The 23,663-nt window shown below is 40.3% G+C and overlaps 3 long non-coding RNA genes across 3 annotated transcripts; 2 read left to right on the top strand and 1 right to left on the bottom strand.

The window, feature by feature from the left end:
- Positions 1-5,156: 5,156 nt before the first annotated feature.
- LOC114435800 (uncharacterized) lies at positions 5,157-5,816 on the top strand. Its single transcript, XR_003670636.1, has 3 exons — positions 5,157-5,287; positions 5,383-5,667; positions 5,760-5,816. It is a non-coding gene; the product is annotated as an uncharacterized LOC114435800 (long non-coding RNA).
- Positions 5,817-7,763: 1,947 nt separating this feature from the next.
- Positions 7,764-22,228, top strand: LOC114435791 (uncharacterized). Its single transcript, XR_003670625.1, has 4 exons — positions 7,764-7,792; positions 7,888-7,953; positions 8,042-8,101; positions 22,013-22,228. It is a non-coding gene; the product is annotated as an uncharacterized LOC114435791 (long non-coding RNA).
- On the bottom strand, positions 9,434-9,866 carry LOC114435777 (uncharacterized). Its single transcript, XR_003670610.1, has 3 exons — positions 9,852-9,866; positions 9,638-9,726; positions 9,434-9,538 (listed from the first exon to the last, which is right to left on the bottom strand). It is a non-coding gene; the product is annotated as an uncharacterized LOC114435777 (long non-coding RNA).
- Positions 22,229-23,663: the final 1,435 nt, after the last annotated feature.

Here is a 23,663-nt window from a genome sequence, read left to right as displayed (position 1 = left end):
TGCATGTGCAGTAATTAAAGTACAATAACATTTATAGGGACCAGACTAAACCTTGGCAGAGAAACATGTTCATATGTGTGCAGAGAACAGGAAATGTAACCGTGTGAACCATGTGCTGTGGTCAGAGCTGCTGTCTAAAGTTGGGGCAAAGGAAGGAAGAGTCTATACTCTGCATTCTGATCACACCTTTTAAGGAAACGTCACTTCTGTCTTCAGCATTATAATTATGAATAGATAGAACACTGTTTATTGTGCTGGATGTGAGGATGGGGCACACTTTGCTCTGTGTGCTGGACTTATTCTGTAAGTACATTTCTGACTTGTTGTTTCTGAAGAGTGTTTCTGAGCAGACTGGTGTCTTTATGAACGTCGGCTGCTGATATGTCTCTGTTTTACACTGAAGTCCTGCTGGATTTGGCTCCACACATCTACATTGTGTATATATAGTGTTTTAATGTTGTGATTGATCACTTTCTTTTGGTTTGATGATGTCTGATGAGGTTTTAATCTTTATTTCAGTGTTCAGCACACTCCTCTACGGACACACTGAAGGTGACAAATTATACTTTGTCTTTGTTTTTCTCTTCATTTGTATATTACACAAAGTATTTATCTCCTGTTTATCGACTTCTCAGTGTTTTATATTATATTGTGTATTAAATTGATGATTAATTTGATCACTAATCATACTGTGAATGTGATTAGATTACAGGGCCAGATGTGTTTATCATTAAGGAGAACAAATAAATTTGTTGTTTTTAAAAAGATGATGCAATTTACCTCGTTCCACGGCACCATACTTGCCTGCTAATCGAGCTCCTAGCATGCTAGTCTTCCTTAATAATTAAAATTTCTGTTCTCTATTGAGAAAATGTGCGTTCATTTGAGTAAATACTTTTACTAAACAGATCCTGCATAATAAACGCAGCCTGACCTCAAAGTGAGTGCACAGTTTATTTAAAGGAGCACACGTTCTCTTGATACCAAATGACAGCTGTGTTTTCTGTTCAATAGTTAAGATGCCACAAAAAAGTGGAAGCAAAGTCCTAAAAGCATACGACTCCTTTAAATAAGCTAAATCAAACATTTGAATTTCTCTCGTCATGAGTGATTCGAACTTTGAGCCACGAAAGTGATTTTACAGCTTTAGTCTCTCTTGGTGTGAACACAGGGTTAAATGATATTTGGTTCTTTCACACAGCCTGTTTAAAGCTGGAGGTCTGCAGGCAGAACCTCAGGATATTGTTGTAGTCACTGTGAATAATAAATGATAGATCTGTGAGACAGGACACTGAAGTAGACACACTGTGACACTACATCACACTTCTAATTCTGTCTGCATGCTCTCTGAAACCACACGCTGGTGGCAGCATCACAGTTTAGTTTGTTCATTCTAAACAAGACAACAGTCACAGAATGTGTACAAGAGTTTGATCCTTCAGTGTTTAAATATATATTTTGTAATATAACCTCCAACAGAGACTCAACATCCACAAACATGTGGTTGATGTCAAGGACACTTTATCTATAGTTATATTCAGTCTGTGTGTTTGACCCTAGATTCATCCTGATGATGCAAATACAGTTTAAATGTTTCACAGCTTTATTTTTGTTTTTTTTTTTGTTTGTTTTGTAACATTAGTTATTTTAAGATGTAGCATATCCCACCGAAAGATGGTCTCACACTTGAACTGATGATCTCAGGGTTTAATGAAAATCCCAAAACCAACGTAAGAGCTGGTTACAAACACAAAAGAACAATATATGTTAGCTACTTTCCTCACAGTCTTACTGCATATACATAGCTTAACCACAGCTCATATTTAGCGAATGCTAACTTAACTAAACAATCAGTATGAAAGTTAATAAAGTTCAAATTTAACTTAAGACACAGACAATACCAACAAATACGAACCTTGTGCCTCTTCGGAGGGTTGCTAATACATGAACCATTCCGTTTTAATACTCTGTCTTTACCGTTTGTTGCCGTCACTGTTTAGTTATTAGCGGAACTCCGCGATTGCAGTGAAAACCCCTTCAAAATAAAAGCGCTCGTATTTAAAATAAAATATAAGACAATATAAGCTAAAACCAAGATGCAAACATGCTGTAAAGATAACAGAATAAAAATTAACAGGGCTATCTTCGTAAGAAGGCAAAATATAAATGGGGTTATTTACATAAGATGTACCACAGCACAACGTGCATTCACACAATTATCATAGAGTTTAGTACTAAAACAAATAACATGTTTGTGTTTAATCTCTTTTGTATTCTAACTGGGTGTTTTTGATTTGAACAGGTTCCATGAAGGCCTCTCTGATCCTGGAACACAGCTGGACTGAGATATTCTATGGTGAGAGGATCACCCTCAGATGTGACATTCAGGGAGCTGAAGGAACTCAGTGGACGTATGACTGGAGACGAGACTCAAGAGACACGTTAGCCCTTTATTCAGCAGACAGTAAATACAGGACCATCAGAGTTTTTAGGTTTACCGGTGGAGAATACAGATGTCGGGGATACAGAGGGGGTACAAGCTACACATTAACAACAGAGTGGAGTGAAGCCCACAGATTGACTGTATCAGGTAAGCTGATCATCTTTAATCCATATAAAAGTGCTGAATTAGGTCAAATCTAACCAACAATTTAAGTGCTACTAAATACACACTAAGTATTGTGCTGCATGTCTTCCTGTTTTCACAACAGTGTCTGAAAAGAATGAAGTGCAAAGATTTTTCTGCAGTAATTCATACTCTAACCATTTACTATTTACTGTTTGACTGTTTTTTACTGACTGTTTCATTTTTTCTTCCTCACTGCAGATACACCTCGGGCCTCACTGAGAGCAGACAAGACAGTCATACCAGCAGGGGGCAGCGTAACACTGAACTGCTCTGTGGACGTCTCTTCAGGGTGGAAGTACTACTGGTTCAGAGATGGCTCAGTGTATTCTAGAGGCCAACCAATAAATGATCAATCAGACACTGGCTGTGTTTCAGAAGGAGGAATCTATCAGTGCAGAGGAGGAAGAGGAGGAGTCCTAGAGTTCTACACATATGGCAGCAATAAAGTCACCATTAATGAAACTGGTGAGTTTAATAATTAGTTCTGAAATGAAACAACATGAACTTTTCAAATGTTTCATCTGTTTGTCAGTAATGAGGAAAAGAGACATTTTGTTACCAACAGAAACAAACAACATTGATTACATGTCAGAAGCTCCTCCTGCTCTGATGATGCTGAAAAATCAGAACTTTACTTTCTTCATTTTTAGACAGGACTGATCCAAATTGCACCTCAGTTATATTAATGTTGCTTGTTACTGTGTTAATACTTCCTCTTCCTCAGCACCACTGAGCTCCATGTTTTAAATCAGAGGCTTTTGTTGCATTTCTTCCCCTTAAAGTTGGTTTTTGTGGAGTAAACCTGTCTGTCTCTCTTCAGAAGTGGACAGAGGAATATTAACAATGTTGAGCTGTTGGACTAATGAAAAACAATCACTGGAATTTATTGAATGAAATAAAATGATGTCAGCATAAAATGTAATCAGAGTAAATACTGGGACACCAAACCACAGCACTTTGTTACAGAGTTCAGCTGTTAAAAAGATCAATATGATAAGAAATATTTAAGGTTATCACACTGTCTGCTGACTGACTGGATGTTTCTATGTGAACAGTTCCCAGTGTCACTCTGCAGCACAGCTGGCCTCAGATATTCATTGATGAGACGATCACCCTCAGATGTGACATTCAGGGAGTTGAAGGACGTCAGTGGACGTATGACTGGAGACGAGACAAGTCAGACCTTGATTCAACATACAGTGAATACAGGTCCATCAGAGTTTATTGGTCTGACAGTAGAGAATACAGATGTCGGGGTAGAAGCAACAAGTTAACAACAGAGTGGAGTGAAGCTCTCAGATTGACTGTATCAGGTAAGCTGATCATCTCTAATCCATATAAAAGTGCTGAATTAGGTCAAATCTAACCAACAATTTAAGTGCTACTAAATACACACTAAGTATTGTGCTGCATGTCTTCCTGTTTTCACAACAGTGTCTGAAAAGAATGAAGTGCAAAGATTTTTCTGCAGTAATTCATACTCTAACCATTTACTATTTACTGTTTGACTGTTTTTTCTTCCTCACTGCAGATAGACCTCGGGCCTCACTGAGAGCAGACAACACAGTCATACCAGCAGGGGGCAGCGTAACACTGACCTGCTCTGTGGACGTCTCTTCAGGGTGGAAGTACTACTGGAACAGACGTACCTCAGTGTATTCTAGAGTTCAACCAATAAATGATCAATCAGACACTGTCAGTGTTTCAGAAGGAGGAATCTATCAGTGCTATGGAGGAAGAAGAGGAGGAAGAGGAGGAGACCCAGAGTTCTACACATATATCAGCAGTGAAGTCACCATTAAGGAAACTGGTGAGTTTAATAATTAGTTGTGAAATGAAACAACATGAACTTTTCAAATGTTTCATGTGTTTGTCAGTAATGAAGAAAAGAGACATTTTGTTACCAACAGAAACAAAAAACATTGATTACATGTCAGAAGCTCCTCCTGCTCTGATGATGCTGAAAAATCAGAACTTTACTTTCTTCATTTTTAGACAGGACTGATCCAAATTGCACCTCAGTTATATTAATGTTGCTTGTTACTGTGTTAATACTTCCTCTTCCTCAGCACCACTGAGCTCCATGTTTTAAATCAGAGGCTTTTGTTGCATTTCTTCCCCTTAAAGTTGTTTTTTGTGGAGTAAACCTGTCTGTCTCTCTTCAGAAGTGGACAGAGGAATATTAACAATGTTGAGCTGTTGGACTAATGAAAAACAATCACTGGAATTTATTGAATGAAATAAAATGATGTCAGCATAAAATGTAATCAGAGTAAATACTGGGACACCAAACCACAGCACTTTGTTACAGAGTTCAGCTGTTAAAAAGATCAATATGATAAGAAATATTTAAGGTTATCACACTGTCTGCTGACTGACTGGATGTTTCTATGTGAACAGTTCCCAGTGTCACTCTGCAGCACAGCTGGCCTCAGATATTCATTGGTGAGACGATCACCCTCAGATGTGACATTCAGGGAGTTGAAGGACGTCAGTGGACGTATGAATGGACACATGAGAGGTCCAACATTCCTTCAACATCCAATGAATACAGAATCAACAGAGCTTCCTCTGCTGACAGAGGAGAATACAGATGTTGGGGCAGGAAAGAGAATTTATACACATTGTGGAGTAATGCCTTCACATTGTCTGTATCAGGTAAGTTTGATTAGTTCAGTTTTGTTTTATTGTTTTTGTTTACAACTAAATAAATCCTAATGTTTTTATACACTGTGTTCTGAACTGAACTGCAGCTAAACCAACAGCTGACCTGACTGCAGACGAGTCAGCTGTTCCAGCAGGGGGCAGTGTGACTCTGACCTGCTCTGTGAAACAGTCCTCTGGATGGAAATACTTCTGGTACAGAGATCAGAAATCCTCTGAACCTCTGACCACACAGGAGGCTGTTTCACTTTCAGACCAACAAATCAGAGTCTCAAAGGAAGGAGAGTACTGGTGCAGAGGAGGAAGAGGAGGAAGAGGAGGAGACCCACTTTACTACACAGAGTACAGCCAATCAGTGAAGATCTACAAACTTGGTGAGTTGCATGTAACACACAATATCTGCTGTGATCTTGTATCAGGATGAATAAAGTATGAACAGATATGAACTTGTTGTGTTGTTTCAAAGCTTCAATCAGACCTGTTGTGACTCTGCAACCTAACTGGACTCAGATATATGAAGGAGAGAAGATCAGTGTCAGATGTGAGATCCAAGGAGGAGACACTGAGTGGGGTTATGAATGGAAAGCACCAGACTCCAACAAACCTTCAAATCAGAATGAGTACAGGATTAGTTCTGCTTCTTCATCACACAGTGGAGCCTACAGCTGTAAGGGCTACATGAACAATGAACATACAACAACAGAGTGGAGTGATCCAGTCAGACTGACAGTATCTGACAGTAAGTGTTATTTTATTGATAAAACTCTAAATCTGCAATCTGACAGTCTGTTTTAACATCATCTCTTTCCAACAGGTAAACCCCGACCTGTCCTCACTGTGTCTCCATCATGGCTGAGTCCTGGAGCCTCAGTAACTCTGAGCTGTGAGGTTGAACATCCACCTGCAGGATGGAGGTTCTACTGGTATAAAGCTGTTCCTGGTCTGTCAAAGAACTCTTGGTCTTACAGCCATGAGCTGCTGCCTGGTAGCACTGATGGGACTGCACAGGATTCCTACATCATTCATGGACAGACACACACAGCAGCATATGTGTGCAGAGCTGGAAGAGGAGACCCAGAGTATCACTCTGATTACAGTGACCCAAAGTTTGTCTGGTCTGCAGGTCAGTTTGATTCTGTCCTCTCAGTAAGAAGAATTTATTCTGTCACTGTGATTCCTCTGTTTATTGAGAGAATCAGAATGAGCTGGTTGTGTGTCATTTTTTCATCGTGTCATTTTTGTGTTCTTACTTTGTTCCTTTGACATGTTTTGTTTTTCAGGTTTTCATCCAGCAGCGTCTCTCACAGTGAATCCTGACAGAGTCCAACACTTCACCTCTGAGTCTGTCTCACTGACCTGTGAGGGAAACTCTGCTGAGTGGAGAGTGAGGAAGTTCTCTGATGAAGGACGTCTGTCATCCTGTTCTAACTGGGGAACAATGACTGGATCCACATGTAACATCAACACATCACAGTCTGATACTGGTGTGTACTGGTGTGAGTCTGCATCAGGAGAGTTCAGCAACACAGTCAACATCACTGTACATGGTAGGTGATTTCTTACTATACACTAACCTCCACCTCACTGACTGATCTCTGACTGACGTCCTCTGACTGTCTCACAGATACAGACATTGTCCTGGAGAGTCCTGTCAATAGTGTGACTGAAGGAGACTCTGTTATTCTTGGCTGCAGACTGAGAGGACAAAACAAACTTTCCAATGTGTTTTTCTATCACAATGACAAACTTGTTCAAAGTGATACCAGAGGGGAGCTGAATATCTCTGCAGTGTCAGAGTCACATGAAGGTTTCTACAGGTGTGAACATTCAGGAAAGAAGTCACCTCAGAGCTGGATGTCAGTGAAAGGTGGGTAAAGATGTTTGATGCTCCTTTTTTGGTATATTGCGGTAATGTTGGTTTGAATAGTGTCTGTACTAATGACACCAAGTCCAATATAAGTGTATTAATGTATGTTTATTATTTCTAATAGTTGTATCCAGACCTGAAAGCTCCTCATCCTCAGTGCCATTAATTGTTGGACTGCTGTGTGGAATCATATTATTCTTTGTCATTGTGTTCTTACTGTATCACTACAGACAGTCCAAAGGTCAGACCTTTTTCTTCTGATGCATCATTTATTTACTATAAACTTTAAATGTGACACAGAATTTACAAAACCATGTAACAACATGATCATTTTTTGTTAATAACAGGTTCTTCTGCAGAGCAGACAGTGAACCAGGAAGTAAACCAACATCAGATATACTCCTCTCTCCTCCACAGTCAGTGTTTCATCTGGTTCTGAATGTTGTCACAGATATTTATAAGATGTATTGATGCTGCTGCAGCTTTAATACTGTTCAATAACAACATTTAACAAAAACAAAGATGTTTAAATGAGTGTGACAGATGTGAGGTGACTCATTTAATGTTTCACTGTCCTGTAGGTGACCTTTGTGTCTATGAGACAATCAGAGGAGCTGAAGGCTCTGGAAATGGTACAGTACACACTTTGATTGACATGGAGCAGGTTAAAGTTATAATAATTATAGAATCACTGTGAAACTCAGTACTCACATTAATGTTATTTCAGGTCAGGCTGAAGAAGATTACTATAATGCTTCATATCTGATTCAGCTCAAAGCTCTGGACAGCAGGAGTGAGTATATAAAAATATGAGATGTTACATTGATACTAAAATACAGAGAGAATCATTATTTTATATATGATTGATATCATGATAACAGGACAACATGTTGACCCAGAAGAGTCACTGTCTGACTACAGTAATGTGAATCCAAACACAGGTAATATTCTTCATATACTGTCAGAGCTCATGTTCCAAAGACAGTATTTTAAACTGAGACTGTTTGCTGTGATTTTATTTCAGGTCCATGAAGAGACGTTCATCGTCAACAAACAAAGAGAAGCACAGCTGGCAGCATGAAGTCAATGACTAGCCGTCTGTTTTAAGCTTATAACAGAACATGTTTCAGTGCTGGCCTGCTTTAGATTGTTCCCCATGCTATAAAGAAGAAGTTCTTTTTTAGTTCATCTTCATGTTCTCCTGTTTTGAGAGCAGAAACTTCAGCTTATAGTGTTGTCATTTGTCATGTCCCAAGAGAGAGTGTTTGCTGTGAGTTCATTTCTTTGAGCTGCAGCTTTCTTTAAATGTGAAGAATCATGAGTTACACATGCTGAATCTAAATGTCACCAGTAAAGCCACAGCACCACCCACAGGACAAACTGGAGTATTACAAGTAAAGGGCATGTAGTCCCACATGGATTAACATTTTGTGGCCTTTGAAATGTTTTTTTTTTTTTTTAAATAAAATGGTTCTTATTAAAAATAATTTATTCTTTACTTCTCATTGGATCTAATTGCTGTATTAAACAAAGATTTACCACAGTTCACACAGATATTCCAACATGACATGCAGACAAAGCAGTGAGGGTAACATATTCTTTTAGTGTGTAATATGGAACATTTGTCAATCTTTCCACAAAGGCCTCACAGTAGTGCTACTTACTACATCCTATTCAATCTTTTAAGAATTCAGTATACTGTGAAATACTTAGAGAAAGGAACAACATCATGCTGAATGATCAGATTACAGTTCTAAATGAATCAGGCCTCCATTCACAGGAACATCAGCTCCTGCAGCTGCTGATGCAGCAGTTTATTCTGAAATCAGAGCAGGAGCAGCTCTCGGAGCTCATGCTGCCATGTAGGATTCATACTGTGAGTGATTTATTCTCCACAAAGTGCCACATGATGGATGACTGTGATAAACCATGTTCTGTCTTTGTGCTTCTCTTACAGGGCTGTGCAGAGACAAACAGAACCAAACAGAAGCTGTTTGGTTTTGGGAATCTGTCAATCTGAACCTTGTACATTTATTTGATGTTGATATATTTCATGCTCTGAATACTGTCCTAAAAACACACGCCTCTTCTACTGTTCATGTACTGCATCATTATTATTATTTACATCTGTTATCTTTTGTATTAAGCTCTGAATGTATCCTCATGTATCAGCACAGCTTTTTTAGCAGTGACACCAGCAGTTATTGCATATATCTAATAATCCATGATGTAGCGGTCCCCTTGGACTTGAAGAACGAGACACAGCCTCGACAGGTGTATGGAGTTTATTGGCGTGGCTCCGTGAAAGTACTACAGCCGCCATTAGCACTAACAGCACCATAAGCACCGTGAAAACTGCAGAAATAAAACAAACCATGCTACAGTTTCACACAAATACAAAATAAACAACACAATACACACAGATACGCCAAACTCCCGTTGTACACAGACATAAACAATCAAATGTTTAAAGTTACCTCATCCCGCTTCCAAAGGGCGCTAGCTTAAACAAGAACTCTACGTCAGAATTCAGATTGCTCGTCCTTTTCCTCTGCTCAAAGCTTTCCTACCACAGAGCAATGTTTAGGAAACAGATAAAGATGAGAACAAGGTAAATCACATATTTTCTCCTGACTGTATGTGAATATGTAAAGTTAAACAACTAACATCCGCTGTCTACGTGTGTCTTACCGTGCAGGAGAAAACATAAAAATGCAATGGGGAAAGGAAACAAACGCTATTTATACTGCGAACTTCGCCACAAGGTGGCACTGTATCCCCATGATACTACAATTATTTTACTGACCAAAATACAGACTGTTTACGGTCATTTACACTCCCACCAAATCCTGCTACAATAAACGAACTGAAGCACATAAACAGTGAGTGAACAATACAGGATTTCTTGATACACCTTTATGTGGGTTACCAAACAAGAGTGTAAACATGCATATCATACATACTAATCACATATATAAATACATCACTTGGTGTAATTAACTCTCAAGAAGGAGCACCAATTTCTGAATAGGTCTCTCAATTATTGTGAGTGTGGAGGGGTTTTTTGGTTTGTTCTGGAAATTCCGCACTCCAACCTGCACTCTGACTCTGCGGACTAAACCATCACTATCTTGGACAGCTTCAACAACTCTCCCCAACTGCCACTGATTTCTTGGAAGGTTGTCGTCCTTTATAATAACAATGTCATTCACTTTGACATTGCGCTGTGAGCGGTGCCATTTCTGTCTTGTGGAAATGTTCAGAAGATACTCTTTCTTCCATCGACTCCAGAACTGTTCAATCATGTACTGCACTCTTCGCCACCTCTTTGCAGCATACAAATCTTCCTTTATGAACACTCCAGGAGGTGGGAGGGCAACCTTAGACTTCATCATGATGAGATGATTCGGGGTTAAAGGTTCGAGTGCGTTTGGATCATTGATTGAATCCACTGTTAATGGTCTGCTGTTTACAACAGCCATAGCTTCATAGAACAGTGTTCTGAGGGAAGAATCATCTAGACGACCTGAACATTGTGCAAGTGTAGCATTTAGCACATTTCTGATTGTCCAAATCTGGCGTTCCCAGACTCCGCCTGCATGGCTTGCAGAAGGGGCATTAAAGATAAATTCACACTGCCTTTCGGACAAGAAAATCTCTAACATTTTTGTATCACACTGCTTCAAAGCTTCCTTGAATTCATTCCTAGCTCCTACAAAATTTGTCCCCTGATCACAGTGCAGCTGTCTGACAGCACCTCTGAGACTAATGAAGCATCTCAACGCGTTGATAAATGAGTCTGTAGACAGATCTTCAACCATTTCAATGTGGACTGCCCGAGAACAGAGACATGTGAAAATCAAGCCATATCTTTTGTACTCTTTACGAGCTTTCTTTACAAGAAATGGGCCAAAACAGTCCATGCCGCTATAAGTGAAGGGAGCTGAAGCTTCAACTCGCACCTTTGGCAGTTCAGCCATTTTCTGCTTCTCTGTGGGACGACGAAGTTTTCTGCATTGAACACAGTTGTATATCAACTTAGCAACCAGCTTGCTGGCGCTGATGATCCAAAATCCATTAGCTCTTATCTCCATATGAGTTTGGCTTCTGCCTTGATGACAAATCTTTGCATGATAGTGTGACAAAATCAACCTAGTGATATTACTGTTTTTCGGAAGAATGACAGGATGTTTAAACTCTCGACTGAGGGATGAATGCTTTAATCTTCCACCAACACGAAGGAGTCCTTCAGTCCACACAGGATCGAGGGGGAAGAGCGAGCTTGAGCTTGAAAGATTCTTTCCATTCTCAAGAGTTTTAATCTCATGGTGAAAAGCTTCCTGCTGAACAAGACGAATTACCTCATCGGCAGCTCTTTCACGCTCCTCTACAGTCACATGTTCACTGTGTTGCCTTTGTCTGGATCCTAACCTTTTAATTCTTGCAACCACTTTAATAAGTGTTGTCCATGAGGAAAACTGATCCAGACGTTCGAGGATGTCTTTATAGGTTTTGGTCTTTACTGCAAATGTCTGGATTGTCTTCACTTCGGGATCACCAACAAGTAGCTCTGTGGTGGAGCTGGGTGTGTGACGTAGTTCTGTCTTCCAAAGAAATCTGGGTCCTGACAACCAGTTTGTTGTGCAAATGTGCGAAGCATTAAGACCTCTGGATGCGTGATCAGCTGGGTTCTCTGATGTCTCTACATAATACCATTGAGATGGATCTGTGTTATCTCTTATCAGCTGAACACGGTTTGCAACGAATGTGTGAAATCTTCGTGCCTCATTATTTATGTAGCCTAGCACTACTTGTGAGTCCGTCCAGAAAAACTCTTGGTCAATTTTAATGTCAAGTTCACCTTTTAGCATGACACTGACTTTTGCAGACACCACTGCTGCAGCAAGCTCTAGTCTTGGAATGCTAATGATTTTTAAAGGAACGACTCGTGCTTTGGCCATTACAAGGCTACAGTGGACTTCATTGTCGCTGTTAATGTACCTAAGGTACGAACATGCACCATACCCTATGTTGCTAGCATCAGAAAAATGATGCAACTCTGTTCTGACAATGTTCTGAAAGTCATGTGGGTGGTAACATCTTGGAATCGTGACCTCTTTCAGCTTGTGGAGACTGTTTATCCACTCCTCCCACCGTGGCTTTAAGTCCTCAGGAAGAGAATCATCCCACTCAATGTTTCTGTGACACAGTTCTTGAAGTATGCACTTTCCACTTAGGATGAATGGAGCGATGAAACCAAGTGGATCGTACACAGAAGCAATGACAGACAAGGCACCACGGCGTGTTGAAGGCTGGTTCTGTAAACTGATATTAAAGCTGAAGGTGTCATTCTTTGTTGACCACTGGATGCCAAGCACCCGTTCGGCAGGGGAAAGATCTAGTTCTTGAGGTTCAGTGGTGGTAGCTCTTTCTGAGGAGTCTATGCAGTCAAGAGCTGCTTCTTGGTTTGAGTTAAACTTATGAAGACGCAGACCTCCTCTTCTGCAAAGATCCTGTGACTCTCTGATTAGGGTTTTAGCATCTTCCACAGTTGAAACACTGGCCAACCCGTCATCAACATAAAAGTTTTTCTCTATGAAGGTTGAGGCTAATGGAAAGTCATTTCTCTGTTGCCGTGCCAGGTGCTTCAAGCCAAAGTTAGCACACCCTGGAGATGAGGCAGCTCCAAAGAGGTGAACAGCCATTCTGTATTCTTGTGGTTCCCTTTCCAGCTCTCCTCCTTCCCACCAGAGGAATTTCAGATAGTTCCTGGACTCAGAGGAGACAAAGAACTGGTGAAACATCCTTTCAATGTCGCATGTGATGGCTACAGCCTCCTTTCTGAACCGACAAAGCACTCCTACTAAAGGATTAATCAAGTCAGGTCCAGTTAGTAGAGTGTCATTGAGGGAAACCCCATGAAACCTGGCTGAGCAGTCGAATACCACTCTCAACTTATCTGGCTTTCTAGGGTGGTAAACACCATGGTGGGGTAGATACCACTCAGTCTCATCTTCTCGTGTTGCAGGTGCTAACTCTGCGTCACCTTTACTGATTATTTCTTCCATAAAGGTTTTGTACTGATCGTGATATTGTTTGTTGGCCTTTAATTTCCTTTTGAGGCACTGAAGGCGAAATGTGGCTAGCCTCTTGTTGTTTGGTAGTTCGGGTGGCTTATTGCTCTTAAAGGGAAGGGGCATCTCAAGGTGGCCACTGTCTTTCTGTGTGATGTTGTCACTAAGGAACTGTATGAAGTGAACGTCTTCTTGGGACACGTGTTTATCTTCATACATTTTTTCAATGAAATCTGATTCTAAAGCCTTTAGAATATCAGAAGCTGTGGGTTGTGACATTTCTTTGGCTGTGATGCGATGCACAAAACTCTGGTTTCCCTGCCTGTCCAGGTGGGGATTGGAGGAGCCGATTATACTCCATCCAAGCTCTGACCGCTGTGCAAATGGTTCATTTGTTCCACCTAAAACGACTTCAAGAGGAGCAAGCGCTGATGGACAATCATATCCAATTAAGAGCCCAACATCACAGTCTTGAAGGGGGGGCAATTTGTCTGCCAAGTGTCTCAGGTGAGGCCATTGTGACGCTGTTTGTTTGGTGGGAATATACGACTTGTCAACAGGAATGAAATCACGAGTGTAGGTGTGTTGTAACTGAATGTGCTTGTCAGATTTAAGTCCTCTAACTTGTAAGCCGTGGACATTTTTGCTGGTTATAATTGTGTCCATTGCTGTCATAGTGCTAAGTTTTAACTTTACTGATCGTGCATCTACATTCAGTTTGCTGACTACATCATCTAGGACAAATGTTGAGTCACTCTGTGTGTCAAGTATTGCATAGGTGAGTACTTCTCTGTCTGGCTCTTTGACTGAAGAAACAAAGACTGGAACAATACTTGAAGTAGCAAAGACATGTTGTGTTGATGTATGGGATGTGACCTTGTGCGTTTCCTGGTTTGTATGTTGTTCTGTGGAAGCAGAATCATTTGTTGCTTCTGCAGACCTATGTTTTCCTTCTTCATGCAGACAGGTTGGATGTCGACGGCTGCAAGTACTGCATGTATGTCTCCTTTTGCAGTCTTTACTTGTATGTCCTTTCGTTAAACATCCAAAGCACAGGTGATTTTCACGGATGAAAGTTCTTTTGTCCTCAATTGACTTTGTTGCAAAGGTGGGGCATTTTGCAATGTTATGATTTTCATCTTTGCAGACACAACATGGTAGCCTTGGTTTGTTACTTAGTGTTTCTTGTCTCTCTTGAATGTGACTTTTCATGTTTATGTTTGTGTTAAATGCTCTGGCTCGTCTTGGCAGCCTTTCATCTGGATTCTTGGAGTTTATCATGAGTGGCGATGCAACAGGATTGCAAGCGATCCGTGCTTCTTTATTCAGGAATTCAGTGAAGCGTGTAAGATCTGGATAGTTTCCTGATGTGTCAAGTTCCTCTACAACAATACGACTCCACTTGTGCACAATCCACTCTGGTAATTTTTTGAGCAGCTTATGATTTTCCTCACAATCATTGAGGATGGCTAGTCCTTTAACATGTGGGATTGCTTCAGCACAGCCTTGGAGGAAATCTGCAAACTCTCTAAGTGCTAAAGGTTCGCTTGTGCTGATTTTAGGCCATCGCATGAGCTTATCACAGAAGGCTTTCTGAATAATAAATGGATTTCCGTATCTCTCTTGTAGAAGCTTCCATGCTCCTTGATATGCATTTTCAGAGTCTCTGTAAAAGAAACCTTCAACTGCCTTTCGAGCCTCCCCAGCAAGGTAATTTTTTAGATAAAACATTTTTTCACCTACTGGAAGGGGTTTGTTGTCAATGAGAGTCATGAATGACATTTTCCAATCCAAGAATTTTAAGGGGTCACCACTAAAGATAGTTGGTTCCGGGACAGGTAAGCGGCTCATTGTTAATGAGCTGGCAATTGCTTGAGCCAGACTGGAGGATTCTTGAGTTGAAATTATTTCAGAGGTTGCTCTCTGAGGCTGGAAGGATGCAGCATCTGGATTTAAATGGACTTTAGGCACAGCAGCTTGGAAGGCAAAGTTATTGTCATTTTCCAGCTCTTCTTCTGAGCTCTCAGAGCTTCCAAAGCTTTCATATGCTCTAACGCGAGCTGCTGCTACATCAACTTCTCCTTTTACTTGTAACTGCTGCAGTTTTGTTTTCTCTTGCTCCAGCTGGAGACTCATTTCTGCTTCCATTTTTGCCTGTTTAAGTTTCCATTCAGCTTCCAATTGATGGACATGTGCTTGTTGAGCATGAATTTCTTGTAAGGCCTTTGATTGCCTTAACTTGGCTGCAAGTTCTGCTTGAGCATCAGCCCGTTTACTGGAGACACCTGAGGGGTTACTTGATTTTTGTGATGCTTCTGAGAGCACAGTTTCAGTCTTTGTGTGACCAAAGACAGAGCCGTATTCATCTTTGTTTAATATTGCTCTCACTCTTTCCTTTTCAAGCTGGTCATTGTAATCTTCACAAACTGTCTCCAGCCGTTTCTTTATGAGATCCACAATCTCTTCAGTGAGTGTAACACAAGCATCCATTTTCTTTACAATCTCTGGTGTGGTAGCACAGTTGCGTAAAATTGCTTCATACTGAGGACACTTCAGGCATGTCTGTGTGATGTAGACCGGCTGTATTATTCTACGGGCAAGTCAGTGTCCAATCGGACCATCGAGCGATATCACAAGGGGCTCAAATATCCAATTGTAGAGCCTTGTGCCTCTGACGTGTGTATCAAAGATGTCTTCTGAAGACAAGAGAAGTATCTCCACTAACTAGCTGAGTCGTCTACACATCTGAAAAGCGGCCCTGAACGCAATAATAGACGCGTAGCGGACTGTTATCTCAGCCGGAAGGTGCATTGTTCTGCATACCCCTGTTATTCACTGTTATTCACTGTTATTTCTTACTGGAAACTTTTATTTGACTTATTAGCGGTGCTATGTTTTGTTACGCTAACCCGGATGTTACGTCGAAGACGTTCCGGATGAACAGGGGAGCTCGCTCTCAGACGCTCACAGTAAACAGCGCTTCTTTCATGTAGCGCAGCTTCATTTTTCAACTTTTGCCACACAACTATTGCAGGGACAAAAGAGACATTTACAGCGCGACTATTTCTGAAATAATAAGTACAGTTTTCTACAAACCACCTCCACTCATCTGTGCAGTAATTGTTAATCTCTAAACTGTTTTTTGATTGTATTGCATAATATCGGTAGTTTAATTTATTATGTATATAGCTTTTCTTATCTTTTGCTTGCTGTAACTGTGCTGTTGCAAAAACGCAATTTGCCCATTGTGGGACAAATCTGTGGGAAATTACCTGGAGCATCTGGAACCATCTGAAAAATAATATATATAATGACAATAAGAAACGAAGTAATCATAATGTGTAAATATGTATTTTGTTATACTTATTTGTGTTTCTTACATTTATTTTATACAGAAAAGTCGCAAATCCCCTATCCCGACAGATAGCCCCCCCCTATCTGTCAACCCTAGTGACGTCCATGATTCGTGGCCAGGATTTATTTCTTTTTGACCATGTCACAGAGGGGCTCCATAGTTTTGGAGAACTTCACTTGTACAGTACAGATGCTCTCTGATAGCAGGTTGTATGCAGAAGCATGTTTAGTCTCGTAGTGAATTGTGTCGAAGTGCTGAACCAGTGTTTTGCACCTTCGGAGCCCTCTGTGTAGCTGGAACCAACAACCAAGCCCTGCAGCACTGCGTGATGCACCATGATGCAGAGAGAGAGAGTGATAATGTTCTGCTCAGAGAATCATGCAAACATTACACAATGAGTTAAAAACAAAAATAAAAATTGCCTGTTGATTTTGTTTGATTTACTCTGTTTGGCTGGCGGGCCAAAAAGAACACATTTTAAGATCGAAGCTGCGGGCCATAGAAAATCCGACGTAGTTTGGACACCCCTGCTCTAATGTGTAACAGTCTGTCACCATCCACCCTCCACCTCCACCGCAGATTTCTGGCTTCCTTTATATCTGTGGACTTTGTTCCTCTATAATAATAATAGTAAATCTTTGACACACATTAGGACAGAAGTTGACTCAATTGTCACAGAACGAAGAGTTACTACTGGTTTTGTGTTAATGTGGGTGATTTCTCAGCTCACTTTTTCCATTATTCTGTTTATTGTACAAAACTTTGTGGAGCTAATTGTCTGTTTAATCTGTGTTACAGCTTGAGGACCCAGGTGCAAACAAAGATATGAAGAAAGCAGATTTTAAGAAGACATACAACAAGCAGGCTGGCGACATTGATTACAAACACCAGTCACGTTTTGACAGAGGACATTTATTACCAAGCTGTTATGGATGTACTGAAAATGTCAGAAAGTCTACGTTCACTCTGACCAACGTTGTTCCTCAGATAGGTTCATTCAACAAGGGGAGCTGGAACAACATGGAGACGTGTGTCAAATGTGTTATGGATCAATTCTGCCGTGACAACAATAATAAAAGAGAAGCCTTTGTAGTAATCGGAGCAGTGCCCGGCAACAACACCCTTAACAACAACACCCTCCTCAATAACAGGGTTAATATTCCTTCCAAGATGTGGACAGCGTTCTGCTGCTACAGCAGTAAGTTAGGGTGGCTGGCAAGTGCACACTGGGGCAGGAACCAAGATGGACTGAATACATATCTACAGACTAAGACTTTGGCAGAGCTCTCTAGAGACCTGGAAAAACAATTTGATCTGTTTCCTGAAACACGATGTCCTCTTCACACAACTGTCACTGAGTTTTATCCACAACTGAACAATGACTGCCACTGTCCACCACCTATTTCAACTACGTCTGCTCCTCCTACAACTCCCTCTACTACGTTTGTTCCAACCAGCACTGCAAGTACCACATCTGCCCCCCTTAGTACCACATCTGCCCCCCTTAGCACCACATCTGCCCCCCTTAGTACCACATCTGCCCCCCTTAGCACCACATCTGGTCCTGTTAGTACTACATCCACCCCAGTTAGTACCACTTCTACTCCTCTTAGCACCACATCTGTCCCTTTCAGTACTTCCTCCACCCCCCAAGTGTCAACATTTGTTCCTTCCACTTCCTCGTCTAGTGGAACCCCTTTTAGTTTCACGTCTGCCCCCCACAGCCCTACATTTTACCCCTTTGCCTATTCTAGGAGGCTGATTTTGATGTGTAGGAGGAAGTGCATGCATAGGTCTAGGCTAGCATCATCTGGAGAAGAAGATACATGGTCTGAAGTTGTGCGTATTAGTGAACTGTGTTCTCACTGCTCTCGGCAGCTCTTCAGGCATCGGGTCAGAAACCGTTTCCGTCACAAATATTTCTCTGACTACTGAGGCATCAACTCAATATTCTACTCCATCACTCGCCCTGTTATTCACTCAAATACAAGTTTTGATTTGAACTTTCCTTCTTTAGCCAACACTTGCATTAGTACATAGTTTCTTTGAGAATTATTATCATTAATTTCAAGTTTTTTATTAAGGAAAAAATGTGTCTGACTAGATTTTTCCAAATATGATCGTGTTTGTATTTTTTGGAATAATCCTTTTAATTTTTAACTTCTTGATGACAAACTACATCCAGGTGTAAATGCATGTGTGCTTCTTTGTTACTGTAACAGTCTCTTTATAATCACATGATCAATAATCCATTAAAGACTGATTCTCTCCAGTTTTGGTCAACCCTTCCTGTAAAGTATACAATCATTTGTTCAGCTTTAGTTTTGCTAATAATCTCCAATAGAACTACAACAGTATGTTTATTGATAATGGTAATTTAGTGATGTAGTTTTTGGGTGTAGTACCTTTCTTTGACCAGAAGGGGCTACTGTGGTGACTCTTTTAAAATTAACCATATTCAACACATGGAAACAACAACATGAGCCGAGCCGAGCCATACTGGGAACTTCCACTAAGAGAACAGCTCATTGAAGTTTCAAAGTTTTCAAAGCGACACTCATACCCCTACACAACGAGCCAGAGTCATGCTGTGCTGCAGATGCGTTAGTTGAGTTCAAATTTTTAATCAGATTAAACATTATGCTGGATTATTCCGCATTAACTTTGACAGCCCTGGATTTAATGTTTGTGTTTAACTATTTTAAGTGTTAAAGATAAACGGTTGTCTTATGGAACAGACAGTTTGGATTCAAGAAGAACTATATGCTACATTTAAAGACCTTGTATGCTGTATGTTGGGGCTCAAGAGGAGTGAATGAACCGAGTGCAACCAGGTGCTTCATCAGAAGCTCTACACACACCCTCACTATCATGTTGTGGTGCTGTGCTTTCTCTTTTATTATATAAATCCTATAATACAAACATCAATCAACAAACTAAGCAAGGATCCAGCTGCTGTCTGAGTCCTCAAACTGATACATGAATACATACTTCTGTTAAAACAACTAATTTTTATTTTGAGATTAACAACCACAATAAATGAGCATCTGTTTGTTAATTTAATAAATATGTGTGCAACTTTATTTTGTTTTATTTTGGAAAAAATATATAAACCTATCTAATCAATCTGTATATACATATACATTTATTTATCAAGCACCCAAACCCTTTATGTCTTTAACATTCTGTTCTAAATATACATTTGGTCAGTTTTCAGACTTTCACAGCTGAGTACGATGCAAAGCTGCATGGACAAAAGCTCTGTCTGTCTCTCAGTGGACACGTTGTTGGAGCAGCTTTGACTCTGATGTCCATCAGTTGTGTCTGTCCACACCATGACAGCCTTCCTCCTGCAGGTCCTGTGAGTCCATCTGAGGCCGGAGTAGATAAAGTCCCTTTAACAGATGTGAGTGAGTGAAGCTGCTGTCCTCTCTGTTCACAAAGACCCCCTGAGCAAGGCACCTAGAGTGGAGGTCAAGACAAGACAAATGTCAAACATGTCTCGCAAACATCACACATTAGGTAAAAATGTAAAGAGTTTGACTCACTTCTGATTTTTGTGTTTTGACACGTATAAAAACCAGATCCAACACCGAGGACCAGAAGGACCAGGAAGACCACCAGAGGGATCAGCCTGCTTCGCTGAGACGAACCACCAAGATCTGTGAGACAGAGACGAGAACCACTGAGACTGACCAACTGATCAACAAAACTGAAACACAACTAGTGGTATAAAGGTGTGTTAACGCTGCAGCAACATGTCCACAGACAGAAGTGCAGACAGGAGTAGGTGACAGCGCTTTTGATTAAATGTAATGAATGTTGTAGGAGCCTCCACCACGATCACACTATTGAGCAAAAGGAGCTTTGTGTTCAACTACGGAGTGGAATAGGTCAGCTTTTGTTTGTTCGAAGCTAACATTAGCATTAGCCATTTTATTTGTTTTGCATTGACTTGTTAGCCGCAAGCTATTGTAATGCTACCACTAGCCTAGCTGGACCTATTGATGAATGGGCCGGTTAGCTGTTGAATGGGCTTTTAAGCTTTGTTTCTCAAATAATGAAGTGTCCATAACTCCAATAATGTCCTGTTACTCTTTGAATGTTTACATACAACTTGACCAAAACTTTATCAATTGTTGAGGATGGAATCACAACAATAGAGCCAGAGCCTGGGCTATCAATAATAACTAGCATACTTGCTACACACCAAAAGTCCATGATAAAATATATTTATTTTCTATTTTAAAAAATAACATTGATTAATACAAATGAGATGATATTACACATTCAGTAGCGTGTATTACACACGGTGCAGCCTATAGGGTGATGAAGTATCTGATGCTGAGGTGTTGGTATGAAATTTTGCTTAGGGCTCCATAAAGGCTTGGGCCGGCCCTGCAGGAAGCAATTCATTTTCATTGCTTCATCAAATTAGTCATTATTATGAGACTTTGTAGATGTGTACATAAAGTAAATGATGTTGTTGATGTTGCTAGTACAGCTTGTACTCTGGATCAAAGGCCATGTGAGGAAAGGCTGTCTCCAAGAAGACAGGTATGAATGACTTTGATTAGCTACATAAGCGTATAATGTTATTGTTACTGTACCTTTGGTACCCTTTGGTTTCCTTTTTCTCTGTTGGAACGATTTGAGTAACCATAAACTATGCAAAACATCAACATGTTTTCAGACGGCAGATCCTCAGTCAGCAGCACTGACTGGTTTCACTTTGACTCAGTCCAAGTTCTCACTGTTTACTACAATAATAATTTGTTTTGTTTACTTATTGACAGAGAAATCTGTCAGTGTATAAACATGTGTCATGAATATAATCCTGTATTTTTAATGATGTTTTTTTATTCCATCATTTGAATCAGCAGATAAAAAAAAAACTCAACAAACTCACAACCAAGACTGTGGTGAGTTACAGTGGGTGGAGCAGTTCCAGTTAAAGGATCACACACACACACACACACACACACACACACTGACAGGGTGGCCTTTTATTGTGGGCAGTTTGAGGTACACCTGTGCACTAATCATGATGTCAGATCAGCATCTTGATGTGGCACACCTGTGAGGTGGGATGGATTATCTCAGCAAAGCAGAAGTGCTCACTATCACACATTTAGACAGATTTGTGAACAATGTTTGAGAGGAATGGTAATATTGTGTATCTGGAATGAAGTTTAGATCTTCAAGTCCATCTCATGAAACATGGGAGCAAAAACAAAAGTGTTGCGTTTATATTTTTGTTGAGTGTATGATTGATAACAGGACAACATGTTGACCCAGAAGAGTCACTGTCTGACTACAGTAATGTGAATCCAAACACAGGTAATATTCTTCATATACAGTCAGAGCTCATGTTCCAAAGACAGTATTTTAAACTGAGACTGTTTGCTGTGATTTTATTTCAGGTCCATGAAGAGACGTTCATCATCAACAAACAAAGAGAAGCACAGATGGCAGCATGAAGTCAATGACTAGCTGTCTGTTTTAAGCTTGATAACAGAACATGTTTCAGTGCTGGCCTGCTTTAGATTGTTTCCCATGTTATAAAGAAGAAGTTCTTTTTTTGTTCATCTTCATGTTCTCCTGTTTTGAGAGCAGAAACTTCAGCTTATAGTGTTGTCATTTGTCATGTCTCAAGAGAGACCTTTTGTTGTGAGTTCATTTCTTTGAGCTGCAGCTTTCTTTAAATGTGAAGAATCATGAGTTGAAAGATGTTCTGTGTGTGATGCTGTCTGACAAAGGTTTGTTTGAGGCTCCTCCTACAGATGGACTCTCTGACGTAAATGTGGATATCATGCAAGAGCACAACCAGACGAGCAGCCCGAGACGTTCAATAGGCTCAGAGCAGTCAGAAAGTGAACACTGTCTGCAGCATTTTACACATGCTGAATCTAAATGTCACCAGTGAAGCCACAGCACCACCCACAGGACAAACCAGAGTATTACAAGTAAAGGACATGAAGTCCAACATGGAGTTTCATTGTGTGTCCTTGTTCTGTTCTTTCATAGACTTTATTTTGTGGCCTTTGAAACTTTTTTTGTAAATAAAATGGTTCTTATTAAAATATAATTTCTTCTTTACTTCTCATTGGATCTAAGTGCTGTATTAAACAAAGATTTACCACAGTTCACACAGATATTCCAACATGACATGCAGACAAAGCAGTGAGGGTAATATATTCTTTTAGTATGTAATATGGAACATTTGTCGATCTTTCCACAAAGGCCTCACAGTAGTGCTACTTACTACATCCTATTCAATCTTTAAGAATTCAGTATACTGTGAAATACTTAGAGATTGATCTGCTGCTGTAGGTTGAATCAGCTCTCTGTGAATCATTTGGTAAACACTTAAATGTAACACATGCTTATTTATGTTTTAAAGAAAAAGTTACACAGTTTGTATTCGTAACAACACATCTCCCCCCCTGCACGACACACTGCTGTCCTACAGGAGCACATTCAGTGGTAGACTGAGACTACCGAGGAGCAGCACAGAACGCCACAGGAGGTCCTTCCTGCCAGTGGCCATCAGACTGTATAACTCCTCCCCTTTCTGTAGGGAGAAGAGCTGGATGATCATGTCAGGCATCACTGTCATTCCCTCCACTTGTCTATGTTTATGTTTACTTAGCACCTTACATCTCCATATTTGTATCCATGTATCATATATTGTGCTCATACTGCGTACTGTACTCTTATTTTGGATTATAGTGACACTTATACTCTTATACTCTGTACTTAACTGCATTTAATGTGACTTGATACCTCTGGCACAAGAATTTCCTTCGAGATTAATAAAATCTTATCTTATCTTATCTTATCTTATCTTATCTTATCTTATCTTATCTTATCTTATCTTATCTTATCTTATCTTATCTTTAAAATGTATTTAGACTGTTTATACAGTGTTTGTGTGATCGAGACAGCTACTTAGGTGGTAGTTCTTTGCATACATGTCCACAAGAGGGCGTCAGACTACAACAAGAACTTTAATGTAGTATAGACAAACAACCATTCAGACTCACACACCTATCAGAATAATCAGTTAACCTG

The sequence above is a fragment of the Parambassis ranga genome, chromosome 5 (assembly GCF_900634625.1).
Source record: "Parambassis ranga chromosome 5, fParRan2.1, whole genome shotgun sequence".
Taxonomy (NCBI): Eukaryota; Metazoa; Chordata; class Actinopteri; family Ambassidae; genus Parambassis; species Parambassis ranga.
The sequence above is the reverse complement of the archived record's forward strand: the minus strand, read 5'-3'. Positions and strand labels throughout refer to the sequence as shown.